Here is an 8,111-nt window from a genome sequence, read left to right as displayed (position 1 = left end):
CTGTGGTCCTATAAGTTTATTTCCTTATTAAAGCTGTATATATCTATATAATCTGTCTGCATTCATTTGCGCCGCCACACCATACCACTTGGATTGCTTAGCTGAAGGGAGTAAAGTCTACTCTGGCTAGAATCGGCCAGTCCAGATTCACAACAGGGGATTAAGTGTCTTACAGAATCACCAGAAGGGATTTATTTAGAGAATAGTTTAGGCTGAGCTTTCAGCAAGGCTCCCAGAAAACCTGGACCACCAAACAAGCAGCAAGGCCCCTCTAACAGGGACCCTATCTTCTCCAGAGCCAATGCTGCCATAGGCGCCCTATTAAATGTGCACCCCTTGCTTCCCAGTGCCCAAGTTGATGGCCGAAGGATGTCTGCCTGTATTCCCAGAGAAAGGCCAGTCAGCCCTGCCATTTCAAGGCCAGCAGAAAGTGCAGGAACAGAAGTGTGGCCTCTGTCCTCCCACAGTGCTTCAGAAACGCTTGCGAGTCCCAGCTGCAAGGGATTCTGGGAAATGTTAAGTTCTAGCTTTCCAGTTTTTGCTGTGTCGTCGAGGTCCACATGGCAAGAAATGAAGAAAGCTTCCAGGCAACAGTTAGGAAGGAGTCAAAGCCCACCAATACACCTGAGTAAACTCAGTATGCCCTAGGCCCCTAAAGACTAGGCACAGGTGACTTCTTCATTCTATCTGTGGAAACTTCGAAACGGGACGAGGTGGGCTGAGCCAGAGTCCTGAGCTATGGGAAGCTTTGAGAACCTGCCACACTGCAGTAGATACTGAGGTACTTTCCCCCACAGAATCCTCAGCTCCATTCTGGGCCACAGCTGTCCTGTGAGGGAGGAGAGAGAAGTCTGGTACTTTCTGGTGTAGCTCCTTGACGTCAGACCTTCTGCCCAAGAGAATGTAGACCTGAGTCGGATCCCCTGGTCTACCTTGAAGTCGGCTGAGTACAGCCAAGCACTCGTCCTTGATGTGAAAACACACACACACACACACACATACACACACGTACACCCTTCACTAAGCAGATGGTGTCTCCCTTGCTCTGAAACAGAACAGTAACGGGAAGCCTGCTTCCCCATGGCCCCAGAGTGAGGCAGGAAAGGTGTCCCAAGTTCTAAGTTTTGTACATTATGGGAGATACCCCCCCCATTAGGCTCATGCAAGGTCAGGGTACCAACGTAAGAGCCATCTCCTCAAATGCATGCCCTGTTTACCTCTCCTGCTTCTCCCTCCCACTTGCTCCCAGAGTAAACCTAACATACACTACTCCCTGAATCTTGCTATCCCTGAGGGCCCTGGCCAGGCATGGTGGGCAGGCTTCCTGCCATAGCCAGTTTGACTCCAAGGCTAGACACGAGAAGGGCATGGACTCTTAAAGGCCAGGTGTATTAGTTATGTGGCTTGTTGGTGTGACAGAAATAACTGACAAGCACAGCCAAAGGAAGGAAGGAAGGGTTTAGTTTGGCTGTCGAGAGGTTCGTCATGATGGTGAAGGCACCAGCCATGGGGTGGCCCTTCCTCAGCTAACCCTCTCTGGAAACGCCAGACACACCAGAGGTGGATCTCCTAGGTGACTAACATGGCAGTGAAGATTAGCATCAGGCCATCTGGATTCAGAAGACTTCAGCCATTTCCTGATGCCTCCATGGCCTTCTGCCGTGCAGTAAGAACTCCTCCTTCTTTCCAGTCTGGACCAGGGGCAGCATGTGGCTCAGCGTGCTCCATTGCCCACCAACCTGCCCCCACCTCTGCTCCCAAGGGGAAAAAGAGAAAGGACGAATTGTTCATAATTGCCTCCCTGCGCCTCTCAGACTGAGTGTGGCCATTTTTAGGAGAAAAGGACTCCCGAGTGCCTGCAAACCTGCTCAGCTCTGTGTCTTCTGCAGCGTGGGAACAGCTGCTCTTTGGGGAGCCAGGCACCCAAATAAGTGCTCTACTTGTGGATTTTTGTTGGACCTACACCAAGGCCCAAGGAAGTAGTTCTCGTATTCAGGCCTGAAACTCAAAACTTGATAGCTTGCCGTATTCCCTGATGTCATAGAGCAAGCATCATGGCCCTAGAACTTAAACCCATAGTTGGGCTCCAAGTCTAGGTGCCAAGCTCCTGTGAGGCAGGCTCACTGGGCCTCTTTTCTTCCTTCCTTTCTTCCTTCTTTCCTTCCTTTTTCTTTCTCTCTCTTTCCTCCTTCCTTTTGTATATATATATATATATATATATATATATATATATATATATGTGTGTGTGTGTGTTCGTGTGTGTGTGTGTGTTGGTGTGGGTGGTTGTTTATGTGGGTGGGTATTCATGCAGGTGGGTATTCATGTGAGTTGTTGAAGAATTGTGTTCATGTGTGTGTGTGCTCATGTGCATGTGTTCGTGTGGGTGGGTGCTGATGTATGGGCAGGAATTCGTGTGGGTGGGTGTCCATGTAAGTGTGGGTTCACATGAGTGCACATGCATGTGGAAACCAAAGCCCAATCTCAGGCATCCTTCCTCAGGAGAATCAGCAGTTTTCCTTTCTTCATTTTTAAGGTTTACTTATTCGTATTTCATATGTATGAGTGTTTTGCTTGCATGTCTGTGGGTGTACCAAGTGTTTGCAGTACCTAAGGAGGCCAGAAGAGGGTGCTGAATCACCTGGAACTGAATTTATAGGCAGTTGTGTGCTGCAATGTGGGTGCTGGGAATCAAATCCAAGTCCTCTGAGGCTCTGAGCCATTTCTCCAGCCTTCTATCATGATTTTTGAGACAAGGTCTTTCACTGTCCTCTGGGGCTGGCCTGATGCTCGAGGCCTGCCTCTGTGTTCCCAGAGCTGGGATTATAAGTGTGCACCATCACACCCAGGGTGCTGGGGATCCGACTCCGGGCCTCATGCTTTGAGCTGTTCACCAGCTGAGCCACAACGCCGGTCCAGGAAATGCCTTTCTGAGGTTCACCTACTCACCACAAGTAGAACCTACCGTGAAGGGCCCTCCTCCCTGCTCCCTCCACCTCCTGCAAAAAGTTAAATATACAAGAGCATTTGAAATCTTAGCTCTTCACAAATCCTTTCTCCTCTAAAAAGCGTGCCCGAAGCAGATCACACACATGAGACAGGCCGCCCAAGTTCAGTCACTCTGTCCTGGAGAGGCGCCCACAGTGTGAGCTCCACGATGTGTTGAGTGGATGATGCCTGCTGAGACATTTCATCATCTGTCTACAAAGTAGGTGAGTAACATCTACTTCTCGAGCAGTTAGAGGGGCTGGCAGTGGGGGACGACAGCCAAGGTTTCCTGCCCTCCTGATCCAAAGACACTGTCTTGACTCTCATCTCAGCCTCTACAAGAAACTAAGACCCACATAGAGAGTCATCCTTCTCCAGGTTTGAAGGCAGAGAGGCTGCTGTGGGTCCTGCTTTAAACACTTCTCCTATGAGAAGTTCCAAGAACTGTGCCTGTGGTCACACTGAGAATCACAAGGTCAAAAGACAGAAGGGAAGGAGAAGCTGGATCTGCTCCAGGCCTTCCTATCAAGAGCTCTGGCCAGTTGTGGTGGCACACGCTGGTGGGATTTGCTAAAGGAGGCAGAGGCAGGAGGATCATGAGTTTGAGGCCAGCCTGGGCTACACATTTTTGGGGGCTGGAGAGATGGCTCAGTAGTTAAGAGCACTGGCTGCTCTTCCAGAAGTCCTGAGTTCAATTCCCAACATCCACATGGCAGCTCACAACCGTCTATAACTCCAGTTTCAGAATATCTGACACACCAATGAACATAAAATAATAATAATAATAATAATAAAATAAATTTTATCATCGGGCAGTTGTGGCACACGCCTTTAATCCCAGTACTTGGGAGGCAGAGGCAGGTGGGTCTCTGTGAGTTCGAGGCCAGCCTGGTCTATAAGAGCTAGTTTTGGGACAGGCTCCAAAGCTACAGAGAAACCCTGTCTCGAAAAACCAAAAGAGAGAGAGAGAGTTTTGACAGGAGTGGCTGCTCATGGGGAATCCCAGAGAGAAGACACAAAAGCCCAATGTGAAGGAATTAAGAGACCATAGCAATGTGATGATCGAATCTAAAGCACAGAGGTGACACAGGCTATCCTGCAGCTCCCAATTTGGGGGTGGGGTGTCATTGTCAGCTCTATCTGTAAGTCTCTCATCTGCATATCCCCCTGGCTTTTGCTACCTTGGGCTTTTGGGGTAACAGAATAGTCGACAGCTTCCGCAGCTGTTTTGCTTCCGTGTTCATTCTTAAAGCAGTTGCAGTCACGAAGGCACTGTCAAGGAACTGAGGTGGTGTCGGTGGTGTTAGACAGCTGGAGCCTGGGAAGTGACTTGATCCTAGACTTAAATCACGCTGAGGTGTGTACACACGCACGCTGTGTGTGGATGTTTATGCAGAGTACGAGGTGAGAAACCAGAATCCTGGACTAAGCGTTTCCACGCAGAACCTTGCACTCTAGTCACTGTTGCTGTGACCTCGATGGCCCCCAGGAACCTGTGCAAAATCCCTTTTCCTAGCAGTGCCCATGATAGGCTGAACATTTAAAACACACACACACTACACCTTACCAACAAAATAAGGAGGACTGAAGGAAAACCAGAGAACAAAAGAAACAAAGCTATCTCTGAGCATGGATGTCCTGGACCGTCGCTTTTAGCCTCCCTAGCTCCCGGTGCGACTGTAGCAAACAGGGCCCTAAATCCCCCTTGTTGTCACCGTTCCACTTGGGGGCTCGGCAGCCTCTTCATAGCTCCCACCCCCACCCTTGCCTTCCTATCTCATTTTCCTCTTTTCCAGGAAGACACTGACGCTCAGTGCGGTATCAGCAGTGTGGTATCTGTGCGGTATCAGCAGATCTCAGCACCGGAGTAAGGCTGCCTTAACTCTGTCTTTACTTTGTCAAGCACTAGAGTACTGCAAAGAACTAGAGAAACCCAGGCTGTGGCTGCTCAGCCCGGGACCTGCAGGAGGATCCCGGGGAAACAAGCCCTGCACGGCCCTCTGCTGCCCCCTGCTGGGCTCTGGCCTGCACAGCCTCTGACTCCTCAGCAACTGTCAACCGTCCCTAAAACAGGCGTGCTGACGTCTTTACCCCCATCACTGCTCGCCATGCTAGAGCTCTATGCAAGAAGTCACTTTCTTCTTCCAAGGATCCTGTCCTCAGTGTGTTTCTTAAAAAACAAAAAGGTAGCCGGGCAGTGGCGGCGCACACCTTTAATCCCAGCAGAGGCAAGAATGAAAGATCCCTGGGTTCAAGGCCAGCCTGTCTATAGAGTGCGTTCCAAGAAGTCAGAACTACAGGGAGAAACCCTGCCGAGAAAATCAACAAGATCGACAAACCCCTATCCAAACTAATTAAACGACAGAGAGAGAACATGCAAATAAATAAAATCAGAAATGAAAAGGGGGACATAACCACAGACACAGAGGAAATTCAGAGAATCATTAGATCTTACTACAAAAGCCTGTATGCCACAAAACTGGAAAATGCAAAAGAAATGGACATTTTTTTTTGGATAAGTACCATATACCAAAGCTAAACCAAGAACAGGTGAACGATCTAAATAGACCGGTTAGTCGCGAAGAATTAGAAACGGTTATCAAAAATCTCCCTTCCAAAAAAAGCCCAGGACCAGATGGTTTCAATGCAGAATTCTACCAGACCTTCCAAGAAGAGCTAATACCTATACTTCTTAATGTATTTAACAATATAGAAACAGAAGAGTCATTACAAAATTCAACGCAATCCCCATCAAAATCCCATCAAAATTCTTCACAGATCTGGAAAAGACAATAATCAACTTTATATGGAAAAACAAAAAACCCAGGATAGCCAAAACAATCTTATACAATAAAGGATTGTCGGGAGGCATTACCATCCCTGACTTCAAACTCTATTACAGAGCTACAGTATTGAAAACAGCTTGGTGTTGGCATAGAAACAGAGAAGTCGACCAATGGAATCGAATAGAAGACCCTAGCTTTAACCCACAAACCTATGAACACCTGATTTTTGATAAAGGAGCTAAAAGTATACAATGGAAAAAAGAGAGCATCTTTAACAAATGGTGCTGGCAAAACTGGATGTCAGCCTGTAGAAGAATGAAAATAGATCCATATCTATCACCATGCTCAAAACTCAAGTCTAAATGGATTAAAGACCTCAATATCAGTCCGAACACACTGAACCTGATAGAAGAGAAAGTGGGAAGTACTCTACAACACCTGGGCACAGGAGAACACTTCCTACGTACAACCCCAGCAGCACAGACATTAAGGGCATCATTGAATAAATGAGACCTCCTGAGACTGAGAAGCTTCTGTAAAGCAAAGGACACTGTCACTAAGACAAAAAGGCAACCCACTGACTGGGAGATCTTCACCAACCCCGCAACAGACAAAGGTCTGATCTCCAAAATATATAGAGAACTCAAGAAAGTAGACCGTAAAGGGCTAATCAACCCAATTAAAAAATGCGGCACTGCGCTGAACAGAGAATTCTCAACAGAAGAAGTGCGAATGGCCAAAAGACATTTAAGGACATGCTCAACTTCCTTGGCGATCAGGGAAATGCAAATCAAGACAACTTTAAGATACCATCTTACACCTGTCAGAATGGCTAAAATACAAAACACCAATGATAGCCTTTGCTGGAGAGGTTGTGGAGAAAGGGGTACACTCATCCATTGCTGGTGGGAATGCAAACTTGTGCAACCACTTTGGAAAACAGTATGGCGGTTTCTCAGGAATTTCGGGATCCACCTACCCCTGGACCAGCAATACCACTCTTGGGAATATACCCAAGAAATGCCCTATCATACAACAAAAGTATATGCTCAACTATGTTCATAGCAGCATTGTTTGTAATAGCCAGATCCTGGAAACAACCTAGATGCCCTTCAATGGAAGAATGGATGAAGAAAGTGTGGAATATATACATATTAGAGTACTACTCAGCAGTAAAAAACGATGACTTCCTGAATTTTGCAGGCAAATGGACGGAAATGAAAACACTATCCTGAGTGAGGTGAGCCAGACCCAAAAAGAGGAACATGGGATGTACTCACTCATATTTGGTTTCTAGCCATGAATAGGGGACGTTGAGCCTATTATGCGTGATCCTAGAGAAGCTAATTAAGAAGGTGAACCCTAAGAAAAACATTTAGGCGATGAAAGGAGACAGAGACAAAGACCCACATTGGAGCACCGGACTGAAATCTCAAGGTCCAAATCAAGAGCAGGAGACAGAGCACGAGCAAGGAACTCAGGACCACGAGGGGTGCACCCACACACTGAGACAATGGGGATGTTCTATCAGGAACTCACCAAGGCCAGCTGGCCTGGGTCTGAAAAAGCATGGGATAAAACCGGACTTGCTGAACATAATAGACAATGAGGACTACTGAGAACTCAAGAACAATGGCAATGGGTTTTTGATCCTACTGCACGTACTGGCTTTGTGGGAGCCTAGGCAGTTTGGATGCTCACCTTACTAGACCTGGATGGAGGTGGGTGGTCCTTGGACTTCCCACAGGGCAGGGAACCCGGATTACTCTTAGGGATGATGAGGGAGGGGAACTTGATGGGGGAGGGGGAGGGAAATGGGAGGTAGTGGCAGGGAGAAGGCAGAAATCTTTAATAAATAAATAAATAAATAAGAAATTCAAAAACAAGCCGGGCGGTGGTGGCGCACGCCTGTAATCCCAGCACTCGGGAGGCAGAGGCAGGCGGATCTCTGTGAGTTCGAGGCCAGCCTGGTCTAGAAGAGCTAGTTCCAGGACAGGAACCAAAAGAAACTCTGTCTTGAAAATCCAAAAAACAAAAACAACACCCCCCAAAAAAGGTAGAAAGGGGTAAAGCTACTTTACAGAGTCCCAGTCGGGTAAAAAGCCTATTCGTTACTGAGTCAAACTCACTGTTTGCCTGCTATTTGCTAGATACTGTGTCAGACTATGGATAGGAAAAGGAACAAAATAGAAACAATCCCTACCCCTTGCTCTGAATTAACCCAACAGTGAGTCGGGCTAAAAATAAGGTGCTGTGGGGTGCGGGTGGGGTGGGGAAAAAGAGGCAACCAACTGATAGAGGGGCAAGGGACAGAGGCCATGGAGTCAGGAGAGATGAAGC

Source organism: Chionomys nivalis, chromosome 8 (assembly GCF_950005125.1).
Source record: "Chionomys nivalis chromosome 8, mChiNiv1.1, whole genome shotgun sequence".
Classification (NCBI taxonomy): Eukaryota; Metazoa; Chordata; class Mammalia; order Rodentia; family Cricetidae; genus Chionomys; species Chionomys nivalis.
Note: the sequence above shows the minus strand (reverse complement) of the source record.